Below are 10,000 nucleotides of genomic sequence, written 5' to 3'. Positions count from 1 at the left end.
TCTTACCTTTACATTTCTTAAAATACCTGAACATGTGCAATGTGCTGCTGTGAAATCTTTGACCTTCGTCAATAATGCAATAATAAAATATATGGTTTTAAGGTTAAGTTTGTTCTTCACCCAGTGACTAGAATTTTTCTTTCTATTTTGTGTCATGTGTCTTTTCTTAACTTTTTCTTTTTTTTAGATTATGTTTTGCTACATTGTTTGTGTATTTATATATATTTTTTTCTTGCATATGAGTTTTTTGTTTTATTAGAGAAATTTATATGAATAAAATAGAATGTTTGAATAAAATCCTACCTCATAAAACTAGTCACAGTGTACATACTGAAGAGATAATTTAATCATTTATGATATAAAGTATTAATATATTTCCCAAAAAAATTAGACTTTAAGAAAAGGTATGAATGAGTGCAAACAATTTCATAGTGCAGGACGGGTAATTTTTCAATATTACGTATCCAAGTGCTTCATTGCAACATTTATAAAGATGTTATATTAATATCAATAAGATGTTTTATATTTTAGGATTATTCATTCTTAATCATATCATTTCTACCCTTACTTTATTTGATAGCAAGAAATAAAAAAGGAAATAAGAGAAGTAAAGAAGAGAAATAAAATAATGAAAAGAAAGATAATAAAAGGAATATTTAGATACATTAAAAATTAGATGATGAAAAACAGTTTTTTTATTGCATCACTCAAAATAAAACAAACAACTATTTTCATATCCTTAGCTTTGCACTCAAACCCTTACCATTACTTTTTAATTAAAATCTGCCTTGGAAAATATTTCTACACAAGTGTTTAAAGTGTGAGCTTGTGTATCTTTTCATACTTTAATAAGAATTGGTTGTGTGTGTTTGAAATTAGGGAACCATAGAGATTGGGAAACCCTTTTGTGTTTTTGACAGACACATCACTGAATCATATTTAGTATGTGTGTGGTACTTTTAAGAAAATGATTGGTTTCAATATTCAAGAGTTTAGATTAGTATCTTGTTTCTTCCAAAAGCAAAAGGGATTTAGACTGTGGTCAAATTCCTTGTCTTTTTCATGATCAAATGCAAAATGTGTGTCAGTGTTCATGTTCCTCTGTGTGAGTAGAAATAAGGGAGAATGTTCATAGCAAGTAATTAGTAATTTTAATAGTCAAGAATTGTAATTTAATAGATGAATAATGATGAAAAAATGTACATGTTTATTGCTAATTACTTTGTTACTTTATTTCTTTTATTTCACACATGCTATTGAAACTGTATAAGATCTGAATTTTACTTTTTCAAATATTTAAAATTAATACTTAACCCTTCCAAGACGGGCCACATCTTAACCCAGTAACAATAGGGCTGTTTTGGCTCCAAATGGTCAAAATGCCGGGATATTTCAAATGTGTAAGCCTAATGCCTTGAGCTATTCGCCCACACTGGCCGTGGCTAAGTGCTATACGCCCAATTACCTGGCGCGTCGGCCAGAAGGATAGCCATGACAAAATATCTCGTCCCTGGCAGCTGATGCTACCACCACTTGGTGTAATATCTTATCCCCCATTGTTAACCCAAATGCTCTGGGACGTTGATAACTGGCGCGCTATGCATTTCCGGGAGGTTACCACATAGGCCTAAACTCATTCTGGGGTCTTATCTTATCTTATGATGCCCGGCATCGAGGTGCCATCACCTTAGATGACGACCGGAGTTTGGGCCAAGAAGGTGACGTCATCACTGCATGTCATCTGGAGGATTTGGGTTAAGGATTTGACTTTTTGTCTGGCTGACACGTGCGGTTATGTGCGTAGTGGTTGGCTGCCTCCTCAGTGTGTGTGTGTGTGTGTGTGTGTGTGGCAAGTAATCAGCAATGTTAGGCCTGCACTTTATGAAATACCCTGGTGTTGTATCCAGGTGGAGCCAAAACCTCCCATTGTTATGGGTTAAGAAGTGTGTGTTTTCAATTATTGTGTAGACTTACAATATGAAATGAGTCTCTTTAATATATATTTAAATAGTGATACTAATTAGAATTTGGAACAATAGGTCATCTTAAATGAAAGACTAAATATCTTGTAATTTCAACTAAAGGAAAAATGCAGTCAGTAGTGATCCGACCTAGCAAAAATGTCTGTCAAGGAAGGGTTAAATATATAAATCAATCTTTACATTGAGAAACCTTGTCTCTAAATAAAGTGATAAAACAGGAAGGATGTAGAAATACTCAAGATTTTTTTTTTTTTCCTTTATTAGCCATAAGATAAAAACCACATTGGTAGACATTCACAACTGCACAAACTTGGTTCACATACATGAGGCGTTAGTGTTTATTGGTACTAGCATCAAACTATTATTTTGCCTACACTGTACTGATACATTTGGTACCTGATCAGGATGATAAAATGGAAAGGGAATACCTATTAGCAGGAAACGGCAGCAGGTAAAAGTTTATGTCAGGGGGACAAATTACATGACATGGACATATCCATTAACTATTCATGTCTTTGGTCTCTATGGGGTAAGAGAAAAATTATAACAATAATGCTATAGGAACGTACATATAACAAACCTTCAAAAATGTTAAAGTGAGGAAGTATAATTCTGGGAACATTAATAAAGCAATGACACTTACAAGCTTGAAAAATACTGAAATCTACATACCAGAAGCATATATAATTTCATGTGAGCAAAAGTGGCCATGTGTTACAGGAGTAGAACTGCATGATAACAGCAAACTTGGATTTTGGTGCATAAAGATACATTCAGATTGATTACTTTGATCACATTTCTTTTTTGCAAGTTTTTGTTACAATTTTTTTTCTTCATTTTTATTCATTATTATTATTTTTTATTATCATTTTTTCTTTGTTTTTCTTGTTGCACATTAGCTGTGGGGGGGAGGAGGGGATGGGGACTCATGGGAAGGGAAAAAAGGACTGAAGGATAACTCCCAATTTCACCGAAAGATTCAGAAGTACATCGGAATACATTCTACGAAGGTTTGCACTTCCGCACTACATTGGGGCCGGGGGGAAAGGGAGGGGTAGGAGGAGGTGTTTAAGGTGTGAGCTTGGAATGCCATGTAAGTCAAGCATGGAATGCCTTGGAATGTCTACTGCCTACGAGGGAATGGGAGCCTACGAGATCATTAGTAATCTTGCAACAAACATGCATATAATTTGCAGGTTCACTCTGCAGTAAGAAGCAGGTAGGTTTGGGAAGAAAGGTGATGTACCTGAACTACAGCTTTTTTTTATTTTTTATATAACATTCACAAGTGTTGCACTAATAAAGTGAGGATACTGATTATCCTGGAAGCCTCCATCATTTGGCTTGAAGCAAAAGCATCAATAAGAAGTTGAAAAATATGGCCAAGTTCGCCCACATTTACAAATATAAATGGCAAAGTCACTCATCACATCACAGTAAAAATCGCTGGAAAATATCACAAACCAACTGGTAAAAAAAAAATGAAGAAGAAGAAGAAAAAAAAAAAGATATGCAAGCGCATTACTTCAAGTCTAACCAAGAAGATTCAGTTAACAAGGCCGACTCTCAGATTACTACAACCAATCTAAGCGTAAATGCTGCATGACACTACGCAAGGATTCTACACAACTATCTGTGATCACTTCAGAAACGTGTCTCGTGGACCTGATCTTGGATCGCCCCGAGACTTTCCTGATAAGAAATGTGTCTTTTATTTTATTTTTATCTTTTTTCATTTCTTATTAGACATTGTATAGAACGCTTGGTGTTCTACTTGTTTCATGAAGTTTTCAAGTGTAAAAAAAATCACAAGCATAGAGATTATGGGAGCACACAGGGTTAAAAAATATTTCTCAAACTGTGAATCTCTCTTTCCTTAAAGTAAAAAAGGAAAACCCAATAACATTCCTTCATATTTTTCCTTGCTAACTGGAAGGGGGAAAAAATTATACATATCATACAAAACCAGGAACAGATCCAGAAGATACAAAATCAATTGACCAAACTATTGTACATTTTTATGGTTTACTTAACACTCGTCCCTGCATGCTCCAGTATAAGAGAGTAATGAAGGCCTTGTGGGTACTGGGAACATGGTGATAATGTTGAAGCAACAGAGGGCTCTTCAATACCACTATTTAATAATTTGCTCACACACAAATATCTTGTGTGCTTGTGTATATATTCATATATATATCGATATATATGCGTATTCATGAAAATCAAGTGAATTTAGGTGAAATACAAAATGCACATTTGTACTACAAGGCAGGTTAGTGCGGACGGGGCCCTTATGTAACCTTACCCAAGATACAACTTGAAGCATTGCCTCTGTAACTTATAACCCATTTGCTGAAAATGTATGGAGAATTCTTAATAAATGTTTCCTGAGAAGAACCACTAAAAACCAAAGACTCACCCTTAAAAAAATATATATGAACATGGTAATTATTGTTATGTTGAAAAAAATCTCCTTACACAGGGTTTTATACCATGACTTAATGCTAATTCAGAATTCTTTGTCACCACTTGAGGGTTGAACACAATCAAGGGCTAACGTTATCTTGAGCATCCTCCTGGTATGGACAAGTCTAAGACGAGAAGAGAGGCTGGTGTGACAGCAGACAGGAGGGGGAAAAACGCAGGGTTGAAAGTGCGTAAGGAATTTCTATTCAACTGATGCTCTATTGTGTTGTAAAGAATTCTGCTCCTGCTAATTCGAGGAGACATTTGTAGGCAGGTAACATAGGGCCCGGGGTCTTGTGTGAGTGGCGGCATTTGTGCCGTTCCAACAAAGTTAAAAAGGAGTCAGCATAACTATGTTTTATACACAATCAGTTTCTTACATATACAAGTTCATTCCACTTTACAAAACAATCAAACAAAGTGAAATACTACTGGTCTAGGAAAAAAAACTAAAGAAAAAGAATATATATATGTATCTATAAAGTCGCATTAGAAATGGATTTGTGTTAATCTAAGTGTTAACATTTATCGCACAGGCAGGAAATGCATCAGACGTAAATAAGTATTGAAACATCCCAGCTACAGAATGGACCACAAAGGAACACCGCAAAGGTACACAGCAGCTGGCCGCCACATCACACAGACCACACCACAACTTTCAGGAATCCACCCATAGATAGCACGCAAGCAGAGCATGGGACATGAATGAAGCACTATAGGTGGACTGCAGGACAAGCAAAGTGGAGTTACTGCATTGAGGCACAATCCATTAGCTCTATTCAACAGCTGTTTCTCTTCTATACATATCCACTTAGTGATGAGAATGGGAATTTGCACAAAAATAGATTGCTTGCTGTCTTGTGTCACTGCTGTCTGCCTGTACTTCAACTCATGGCCACAGCTTCCACGTCGCTATCAGCAGCAATGGGCACAGTGAAGGACTTTGGACATGTTGCATTGTTTTGGCTTAGGTAAAATACATATAGGTATATATATATATATATATATATATATATATATATATATATATATATATATATATATATATATATATATATATATATATATATATATATACACACACACACACATATATAATTATATATATATACGTGTGTGTGTGTGTGTGTGTTGTGTGTGTTTTGTGGGGTGTGTGTGTGTGTGTGTGTGTGTGTGTGGTGTGTGTGTGTGTGTGTGTGTGTGTGTGTGTGTGTGTGTGTGTGTGTGTGTGTGTGTGTGTGTGTGTGTGTGTGTGTGTGTGTGTGTGTGTGTGTGTGTGTGTTGTGTGTGTGTGTGTGTGTGTGTGTGTGTGTGTGTGTGTGTGTGTGTGTGTGTGTGTGTGTGTGTGTGTGTGTGTGTGTGTGTGTGTGTGTGTGTGTGTGTATGTATGTATGTGTGTGTATATATATACCTACGCATATATACATTTTTATATATATACATATATATGTATATATGTATATATATATATATATATATATATATATATATATATATATATATATATATACATATATATATATAGATATGTGAATATATGTATATTATATGTATATATATATATATATATATATATATATATATATATATGTATATGTATATATATATGTATATATATGTATATATATATATATGAAAAGTTTTTTCATTCTTAACAAAATACAAAAACACAATTATAATGCTGCTGCTGATAGGATCAAAGGTGGTCACTCACACGAGGCTCGTTTTTCATGATGGAATACGGTAATATCTGGATGAAAACCTCTTTATGACTTTTACTCCTATTTGGAAACATACGCATTACAAACAGGTTGTTTAGCATCATCTCATCACCGCACATTCTCTTGAAAAACGTGACCAGGGTTGGCATGGGATTACTAAAACTTGGTTTTGTAAAACTTTTTTTTTTCTTTTTTTTTCTTTTAACCTGTTTGTTAAGTTCTGATATCATCAAGAACTATGTCCAACTTACGAATATTGTGCTTAGCATGTTTAAGGCTGAGGTAGTATATATATAGTAGAATACCGTGAGCTTTGAACATCAAGCCAAAATACAATACTTTATACACACAGTGGCCTCCCATGATATGCCTAATAGGGGAACTTCTTACAGATATTGTGCTATGTCACCAGGACTTTGAATTACATACTAACCCAGAAGAATACTGTGGAATGGTGAGACAAGGAGAAAAGATGCAGGTAATGGGCATGATATGACGGAACTATCATCCGGTTAAAATACACTCTGGAATACAAATTTTCAACAAGATGTGTAAAAGAAGTGGTTACGACACTAAAAAAGTAAAGAAAAAAAATTCACCTATTAGGCAAGGATAGGGAGCACCGCACAATGGTAGATTGAAAGTAAAAATCTAGAAACCCTCCAGTGATGATAAAAAACTACATTAATAGAGATATTTCTTTCTCTTCAGGCTAAAAACTAGAGATGTATTGCTTTCTATCACTTAAAAGATGAGGATAGGGAAATGTGGAAGTAACAGGGCAAAACCATTGGACTTGCCGCAGAGTTAGGTAAATGGGGGCGGGGAGGAAAGGGGGAGGGGGGAGTTGAACACTACCTAGATACAGAGGGTCAAGACAGGATAAAAATGAGCCATTTATAGTATTGTGCCTATGAAGAAAAAACATGTATAAAAGGCCAGCTTGACAGGAAGGAGGGAGAACTACACATGAGCAGCTCAAGGCATCTACACTTCAAGCCAATACACATACGATATGAAGGACAAGTCAAGTTAATCTTCCATATATTTTGGGCTGAAGCTGGAACCTCCCTTACAATACAGGGAGTCCTTCCAATGATTTGCAAAAATCTCGCTGGGTCAAGATCTGACTCCTCCAAAAGCAGATTAGCAGATCTTGCACAATTAGACACCAAAAAACACACATATATCCAACTCTTAGGCAGCCCTTCAACTGATACAAGATTTGCACAGTCCAATACACAATGATAACGCCTTCTGATCCACCGGGGATACTGGCAAAGATCGTAACTCCCTTCAAGAAAGGAGGAGACCTCGCAGACAGGCAAAACGTCAACGTATCATGCAGACATGACCAGCATCAAATCTATGGTACCCTGAGCCCTAATGTTTCATGATTCATGGAAATATCATGCAATAGGAAGCAAGCTCTACACCTGGCCCAAAATGACTGACTCTACACACGGCAAGGAGGGGCACCAACACTGATGGTTGCAGCATCCTCTCACATGAAAGAGAACTTCAATCACGTTTGGAAAATAAACAGTTGCCATTTCTCTGAACGGAAACCTCTTTAAAGAATTATTTTAAAAAAAGAGAGAAAGAAAAAATATCTGTCTCAAAAGACGAGTTAATATTGGCAACAGAAGTCATCAACTGTAATTATTCTCCTTAATGTCTAATTTCACACCTTGCACTTGATGCTTCAAGCTTGCATTTTCACTGGTGCAAATTATCTATTCTTTCCTTCCTTCCATAATTATATCTACAGTGGTACAAGCACCATCTGAATTCCAACATGTGAGAGATGCTGCTAATTACACTAAATAATGAGGCACATGGTTGTACAAAACACACTGAGTGAACATACACTTATGCTGGAGACGAACAGCTCAACAAGCAAACCACATTCCTTAGCACTTTCACTAGTTTAAATAAAGTATCCAAGCTACCAAGAGACGAAGCCTTACATCACGTATTAATAAACATCGCAGCCTAAAGGAATGAATGAAAGAAAGGAGGAAAGAGGGGGAAAAAAAAAGAAACAAAAAATTATGAGAATTACTAAGTCCTGTGGTTCTGGTGCACAGGGGCCAACCCTCACCAATGCGTATCTTGCCTTAATCAAAATGTTACTACTGACCCATCACGTGTCGTAGTACTGAAGACCTAAAAAATATAATGAGAAATGGCAAGCTGACCCCTTTACACTGTGACTGAGTGTCGTCTGTCCAGCATAGTTCACTGTGTGAGGTGGAAGCATTTGTGGTGAATACGAGGAAGGCAGTGGAACGTGGAAACGGAGTGTGGAATCGTGATAGAAAATGGATGCTTAAACAAGGATTATCACAAATATGACTGCCTGAATATCTTATGTCTTCCTATAAAAAACTTGACTTCAGATGTGAAACACCTTGGATATGTAACTACTTAGCCTCCCTAAATGAACACCGTAGACAAAGGAAACAATGACGGTCAGAGTACGGAAGAAAGGTCGTGACCCAAGAATTTCAGCTGTGAGGTACGTTGCACTGACGAATTGGACAAACGACTGGTACAAGGTAAGGCTGGACAGAAGTACTCAAAATGTACACGATATTACATGCTGAGAGAATTATACTTGAGTGAAATCCTTCACTATTTAGCATGAGTGAAGAGGGTAAAGAAATGACAACAACAGCTATGATATCACATTAAACTGAAAATAAAAAGGCCATTTTGATACCTATACCTAATCAAAAATGGAAGTTTCATATAAAGCAGACAAGAAAAAGATAGAAAGAAAAGAAAAAGAAGCTTTAATTATATTTGTGATTATCCATCCCATCAATAAAGCCAGCAGTCCAAAGTCCAAGGTATAATGAGATAACACATGGTATTCCAGATCTGTTCAAAAGCAAAAACAATTTTCATCGAGTCTCAAGTGGTTTCTGAAGATTGTGTGATCGTACACACTTGGGATAATTCTAAACCAACTGTAGATTTATGGAAAACAGCCAGTGCTTTCCATATAGAATAAAAGAAATCCTGTTTATTTTCTGTCACTTTAAATCAACTGGGGTGACTGTTTAAAACTTGTGTTTCAATTGTAACTTTAAAGGGACAAATCCATTGGAAAAACTTGTATTTATTCCTCTAAAATAAATACGTTGTAGGGAGGTACTAGATAGCTCTGGACACATTATGGGGAGTTTTATCACTACTGGTTAAAACTATCCTACTGGACGTACTGGTGATAACATTGTCGATGAACCATCACTAAGTATTCAGCAACATACTATAGGTATTAGGATTATCCAAGAAACCACTTAGATTTACGACACTGATCAGTAACGATTTCTGAGCATGAACTTCAAATTTCAAGCTATGAACATCAATCCTGAAAATCTAATGCTGAATAAACATGCAGTCAAGTTACAGTGGTGTTCCACATATGCCAAACTGGATAACAACAACAGAATTGCTTGCATCTTTATATATATAAGTATTTTTTTGTCATTTTTTATTTTGTTTTTGGCTGTTTTCTTGGAGTTGATTAAGCTTTTTGACCACAATATCACGTTATCCTACTTTCTCTGCCAGTAAGAAATAAGCCTCATCAAGAGGGATTATTATATACTGCATAGCACAACAATATGGGTCTAAGAAAAAACATTATATCCATTATGTTTTCATGCACAACACAAAAATGAGAAAAAACTCCCTGGCAAAATCTAAGACACCATGGGTCAAGGACTAATGTTGCAGACACAGCCTCTTCACATGAAGGCAAACACAGAAAATGGACAGCTAACAACAGAAACTCCCGTGGAGCCCTAGACAAACAAAGCC

General features: G+C 35.9%; 2 protein-coding genes across 13 annotated transcripts in view; one reads left to right on the top strand and one right to left on the bottom strand.

Annotated features, from left to right (window-relative positions):
- eas (ethanolamine kinase 1) overlaps positions 1–101 on the top strand; it is a 7,644-nt gene extending 7,543 nt beyond the window's left edge. Inside the window, exon 7 of the mRNA XM_086531681.1 lies at positions 1–101. This exon is cut by the window's left edge and continues 538 nt beyond it. The gene's annotated coding sequence lies outside the window, so the exon portion shown is untranslated.
- A 6,244-nt stretch (positions 102–6,345) lies between these two features.
- The window catches only part of LOC122249949 (uncharacterized), a 116,248-nt gene continuing 112,593 nt past the window's right edge, over positions 6,346–10,000 (bottom strand). For all 12 annotated transcript variants that reach the window (XR_015190591.1, XM_086531676.1, XM_043011162.2 and 9 more), the window contains one exon: positions 6,346–10,000. This exon is cut by the window's right edge and continues 877 nt beyond it. The gene's annotated coding sequence lies outside the window, so the exon portion shown is untranslated.

The sequence above is a fragment of the Penaeus japonicus genome, unplaced genomic scaffold (assembly GCF_977035675.1).
Source record: "Penaeus japonicus unplaced genomic scaffold, GWHDUDI00000001_assembly GWHDUDI00000036, whole genome shotgun sequence".
Taxonomy (NCBI): domain Eukaryota; kingdom Metazoa; phylum Arthropoda; class Malacostraca; order Decapoda; family Penaeidae; genus Penaeus; species Penaeus japonicus.
The sequence above is the reverse complement of the archived record's forward strand: the minus strand, read 5'-3'. Positions and strand labels throughout refer to the sequence as shown.